This window comes from Austrofundulus limnaeus, unplaced genomic scaffold (assembly GCF_001266775.1).
Source record: "Austrofundulus limnaeus strain Quisiro unplaced genomic scaffold, Austrofundulus_limnaeus-1.0 Scaffold179, whole genome shotgun sequence".
In the NCBI taxonomy this organism is placed as follows: domain Eukaryota; kingdom Metazoa; phylum Chordata; class Actinopteri; order Cyprinodontiformes; family Rivulidae; genus Austrofundulus; species Austrofundulus limnaeus.
Genome location: NW_013952581.1, coordinates 274,645 through 280,794, shown reverse-complemented (window position 1 = coordinate 280,794; position 6,150 = coordinate 274,645). Strand labels below are relative to the sequence as shown.

General features: G+C 40.2%; 2 non-coding genes across 2 annotated transcripts; both read left to right on the top strand.

Annotated features, from left to right (window-relative positions):
- Positions 1-2,276: 2,276 nt before the first annotated feature.
- Positions 2,277-2,348, top strand: trnac-gca (transfer RNA cysteine (anticodon GCA)). Its single transcript has one exon. It is a non-coding gene; the product is annotated as a tRNA-Cys (tRNA).
- A 423-nt stretch (positions 2,349-2,771) lies between these two features.
- On the top strand, positions 2,772-2,844 carry trnac-gca (transfer RNA cysteine (anticodon GCA)). The gene has a single exon. It is a non-coding gene; the product is annotated as a tRNA-Cys (tRNA).
- Positions 2,845-6,150: the final 3,306 nt, after the last annotated feature.

Sequence of the window (6,150 nt, the reverse complement as noted above, 5' to 3'; positions counted from 1 at the left end):
CACATAACTGGCATATTTTCTTTTGAACTTGGCTCAGCCAAAATGAAACAGGAAGTGACATCAAAGGGGAACTCTTTAATAAAGAAAACTCTCTGGTCTTTGTTTATTGAAACAATGTTATTTGATGACTTTTCTTCATCTCTGATAGTGACTCAAAATAATCGTAAGAAACATCAGATTCTTACCTAATTTCCCTCTGGGATCAATAAAGTATTTTTGAATTTGAATTCTCCTCCACAGTGTTGGATGTTGTAGCGACGCTCTGTTCACATGCAGACATTCCCCTTTGACATCACTTCCTGTTACTTCACAGGCAAATATCTCAACAACTGTTCGTCTCAGCGACATGAAATTTGTTTTGCAATATTTTATCAATGTCCTCTTTCTAAAAATGCATTCATATGTGTTACAAAACTTTGACGTGACATGCACTTTAAGGSGCCACCTTGGCTCTGGCCCTGTCTGCAGAGACAACTGTTTGAACCCTGTAACTGTGTTTTTAGGTGCAAGATTTGATTTTRGCCCCTCCAACACTGATGTAAGTAAGATCTTCAGACTGGACACACACAACAACCCTCTGTAAACCAAATGTGAGTTTTCATCACAGAATGAGACTAAAGAGCAGAACCGACTGAACAGCCAACCTTTGACGTCCCATAAGCCCACAATCCCAAAGCTGTTCAGGCCAAGCTTTTGTTCCCATGACAGCAGGAGGAAGAGGAGGAGGAGGAAGGCTCGGTCTGCAGTGACATTCCTCTGATGAGGCTGATTTGAACATGTCTCACGTTACATAACAAAAACAAGCTCTTAAACAACGCCTGCATGTTTCAGGATTTAAAATCAGCTGATTGGGAACATACAGATCCGCGGGAGTCAACGGGAAACCGACGAACATCCCGGGAGTCTCATCAGACACTTCTGTTAAAATTCAGATCACACACACTCCTGCGAGCTCGGAGAGGAGGAGGGGGGATTAGGAGCAAAAATGAGGGCAAGGATGGGGAGAGGAGGGAGAAGCAGGGAGAGGTCCAGCCTGGACCCATGAGCTCCATGAGAGAAAATGTTGCAGGAATCTGAGACATCCAGCAGGGTTTTATCAAAAAACCTTACAGTGATCTTTAAAACTGCCTCATCTACTAAACTGCTCCTGTGAGACTTTTCTTTCAATTTTACAGAAGGAAGAAAAACATTTAAACAAATTAAAACATGTTAAGATTCTGCTCTTACACTTCTCTGCTGGATGTGAATGTGCTTAAAYAATATTAATTCTCTGTGTGGTATTTAACCCTACGGTCGTTTTTCTATCTGGACAATGAGAAGCTGATGAAGTCAGAGTTTTGCAGGGGGTGTAGCTCAGTGGCAGATGCAGATCAAGAGGTCCTCAGTTCAAATCTGGGCACCCCCTCAGTAACAAGCTAAAATTATTTCTCTTTCTACAGAAGAAACATCTCATTTCTGCCAACAACAGAGATAATATCCTACAGTCAGTTTGCTGTTGTTAACGTGCAGCTCCTACATAAAATGGATACTGAAATCCATTTAGCAACTCGTCTTCTTAGTTTACTTTTAGCTTTTAGCTACTCTTATGCTTATTGTAGCTTTTAGCAAACCTTTGAATTTATCTAGCGCTGCTGCTTTGCAGCAGCATTTCGCCTGCTCCGCGGGCTTGGACCCCTGATAACTGGAACTGCGAAGCAGTTATGACCGGGGTCCAAGCCCGTGTAAACATGTCCACCTTTGCCTGTGTCACCCTGAACACACTGTCCACATGTGCATCACAGAGTTGTAAGACTGCATAGCAGGGGGTGTAGCTCAGTGGCAGAGCATTTGACTGCAGATCAAGAGGTCCTCAGTTTAAATATGGGCACCCCCTCAGTAACAAGCTAAAATTATTTGCTTCTCCTTTTACATAAGAAATTTCTCATATCTGCCATCAACAGAGAAATATCCTACAGAGTCAGAGTTCACTGTTAACATGTAGCTCATTCATGAAATGGATACTGAAACCTTTTTTTAGCAACTTCTCTCTTTGTTTTCTTATGTTACTTTTAGCTTTTAGTCACTATTGAGAAACTATTAGCCTGACTAGCATTCTGTTGGGTTTAGCATTCAGGATGTGTTTTGCAACAATTAGCACCACTTAGCATTTGTTACTTTTAGGTTTTTCTTCTAGGAAATAGTTCAAAAACAATATTTTGATGTGTTGCCATTATGATAAATTTATTGTTAAATTAATTAATTAAATGTAGTCATGTTTTATTGCAGACTAGCTAACAGGGGGCGTAGCTCAGTGGCAGAGCATTTGACTGCAGATCAACAGGTCCTCAGTTCAATTCTGGGCACCCCCTCAGTAACAAGCTAAAATTGTTTCTCTTGCTACAGAAAAAACTTCTCATATCTGCCAACAACAGAGATAATATCCTACAGAGCCATTTTGCTCTTGTTAAAGTATAGCTGCTATATGAAATGGATACTGCAATCCATGTAGCACCTCCTCTCTTCATCTTTTTATATTACTTTTAGCTTTTAGCTACTCTTATGCTTATTGTAGCTTTCAGCAAACCTTTGAATTTATCTATCGCTGCTGCTTTGCAGCTTCATCTCACCTGCTCCGCGGGCTTGGACCCCTAATAACTAGAACTGCGAAGCAGTTATGACCGGGGTCCAAGCCTGTGTAAACATGTCCACCTTTGCCTGTGTCATCCTGAACACACTGTCCACATGTGCATCACAGAGTTGTAAGACTACGTTTTATTGCAGACTAGCTAACAGGGGGTGTAGCTCAGTGGCAGAGCATTTGACTGCAGATCAAGAGGTCCTCAGTTCAAATCTGGGGCCCCCTCAGTTACAAGCTAAAATTATTACTCTTTCTACAGAAGAAACTTCTCATACTGTATCTGCCAACAACAGAGATAATATCCTACAMWGTCAGTTTGCTGTTGTTAARGTYCAGRTCCTACATGAAATGAATACTGGAATCTGTTGAGCAACTCCTGTTGTTTAGTCTTTCTATGCTGCTTCCAGCTTTTAGGGTTTTTTATACCAATCGTAGCTTTTAGCAAACCTTTGCATATATTTAGCTTTTAGCTCCTATTCTGTATCTTTTAACAAGCATTTTGTCATGTTTGGCATTCAGGATGTGTTTTGCAAGTTTTAGCTCAATTTTGTTTTTTGCTTCCAACTAATCTTTTGATCCTTTTTAGCTAGCTTTTTGCTACATTTAGCTGATCTTTTACTATTTTTTAATTTGTAGCATTCAGTTAGCTCCCATTTAATTTTTGAGTGACATTTTAGTACTTTTAGTTAAGAACTTCTTCATTTTCAGTTACATTTTACCAAGTTTGATATTTAATTTTTTTTTTTTTTTATCTTTCAAGACGTGCTTTGCTAATTTTAGCTTCACTTAGCTGATGTTAGATTTTAGCTTTCAGGAAATAAGCATAAAAATGTTTTGATATGTTGTCACGATATGTAGATTAATGTTTCATGTGCAGTGTGGAACCTTGTGCTTCTAAAGGCACTTACAAAACTTCTACCTCCACCTGTCAGTTTTCAAAAGATATTTACAAAAATTAGATTAAAAATACCATTTTATACTATTTCACAAACATGAAACAATAAAGATTTCAGTAATACGTAGAACAAACTGCAGTCTTCACTTTCTTCTCACTTCATTGTGTGGAAACGTATGATAGTTTGAATGAGTGCTCAGGTTTAACAYATTAAAGTTACATAAAAAGACATAAAATACAAACACTAGACCTGAACACGGTGTCCTCTCAGCACCTACAGTTCACAAATCACTATGGCAACAGGATTTTTACTCAGCCTCTCCTCACTTAGTGTCGGAGCATCACTTTGCCTCCGCCGCAGCGTCACACATGTTATCTTCAGAAGACGGGCGCAGACCACACATCCTGGCATTCAAGCTGTCAGTCAGCAAAGTGCTGCTATTCATAGAGGCGATCAATGCCAAGCAGCGGGGAGAGTGACAGAACAAAGCTGGCTGACGCACGGGGATGCTTTCGATAGAAGAGTCTGAGTCTGTTCCAAACAATTAAAGACGAGTCGATATTTAAAACCACGGGTGTTTGTCTGCGAACATCCGCCGAAGGTTCGGTCATTGATTCCTGCCAAACACCGACGAGGGACCGAAAGATGTTGTTGTTTTTTTTACCTGCTTTCTAGATAAGAAATCTGACTCAATAAAAACATGTTTTTATATCTTGTCTGGGATTTTTATGGACGTTATGTTTAGTGGAGACCAGGGCCGGCCTAAGCAGATTTGGTGACCTGGGCAAGATTTCAGGTGGCCCCGCTTAGCGCAGTTTTATAAATCTCACTGCGATTATACCAAATTAAGTAGTTTTGTCTTTATTATTTTTTATTTTTAGAAAATAGGTTGTCTAATGAAAATAATTAACAATAATTAATTTGAAACAGACCTGCTGACATTACGGGGAACACCTGTTCATGTTAACCAGCAGCTGTGGACTGAAGCAGTTCTAGGGGGGTCCGATGGTAAAAGCTCTCTGCATTTTTCCTTTATTTGAAGCATATTTTACTAAATTTGGGGATGGATTGAACATAAAAATCAATACTTAATGACTGAAGAATACTGCAAATCAGACTTTAACCTGAACTTTTTCACAACTATAACTTCCTTTCTCCTTATTTTGTTTTCTATTTATGCACTGTAGTTAGTCTTGACCCATACTTTATGCTTTTATCATGAAAAATCCTCTCCTCGGMTATAAACCCTCAGAAGTTCATTAACCTGAGGAACCAGTGATTATTCTACATTTAATTTACATTACCTGATGTCCACTGCAGTTGGCCGTTGTTCGTTTGCACACAAATTCATACAGCACCTGCCCCGCTCTGGTCCGGTCCACTCCGGTGCGAAGCACAGAGGAGGTCCGAGAAGCAAATGCAGGAAACATCATCCAGTGATAAATGTGGAAGTCGMCGCAAAATAATTAATTCTGTGAATGACGGACTATATTTAATGATATAGCTGGGATTTCTATAAAATTATTCTGCCTTTTGTGAATTATTTTGAAAATACGGATGTTTTGCTCATTCCTTTTCCTGTTGGTGCGATGTGATCTTTGCAGATTGACTCTGGTGGATCACCGTCCGCTCACCGCTGCCCTGCACCACCGTGTGGAGCCATTTTGAATAGTCTCATTGATTATAATGATTGTGTATTTGCTGCGGAGGTCGGACCGGACCAGAGTGGACCGGAACCACATTCAGTTTATTAATTTTTAATTGATTAAATCATTATGGGTGAATCCACTAAACTCTGAGAAAAAGGTGTCAAATATTATTTTGTTCCTCCCTCATTTGTGGCGCCCCCAGACATGCTGTGCCCTCAGTGTTCGCCTACACCGCCTATGGAAACGTTTTCATTACAGTCTCTTTAAATTCTGAGCTTGCAGACAAGTTTTTGACCCATTTTGCCACACAAGAACTGCAAACCTGGGCATCCTCTTCCACATGCCTGATTTAACCTGCCCACTTCAGAACAAAAGGTAGATATTAGAAACCTTCCACTTTTAATGAAATAAATAGTGAGAACTAACAGCTTCAAAGTRGGTCTGTTTAGGCAGCTGGGTTTTTATTTTTATTTTAGAAACAGTGTGTGCAGCATCCCTCTGTCTGTGTGACGTCCTGCCTCCTGGTTTGTAACCATCATTATGTCAGGTTGTGAATGTTTCCCGTCTCGTTTCCTCCTCGTTTCCTCCTCGTTTCCTCCTCGTTTCCTGCTCGTGTCACCGTTTAGAAACAAGAGAGCCCAGAGGAGCAGGAATGTGCAGCTTCTCAGTGAGCAGACGTGATGAGGTGGAAATGTTCGAAGCCTAAAACATCCCCCGGGGGAGACCTTCTGAGAAAGAGACACCGTTTCACTGAGGACGGGGGGCTGAGGGACACAGAGAGCTGTGATTGGTTTTCCTGACATCACTGAACCAGAGTTGAATCAGCAGCTTTAAAGCTTAGTTGGTGCAAAAACTGTCCACCTAACCACGTTTTAAAACCTTATATCAGTCAAAAAGTCTTTTTGATCTTGTTTTGAGACTAAACAAGAACTGATTGTGTAAGAATAATCATCTTGTTTTCAGAATGTGTAAGATTATTTGTCTTGTT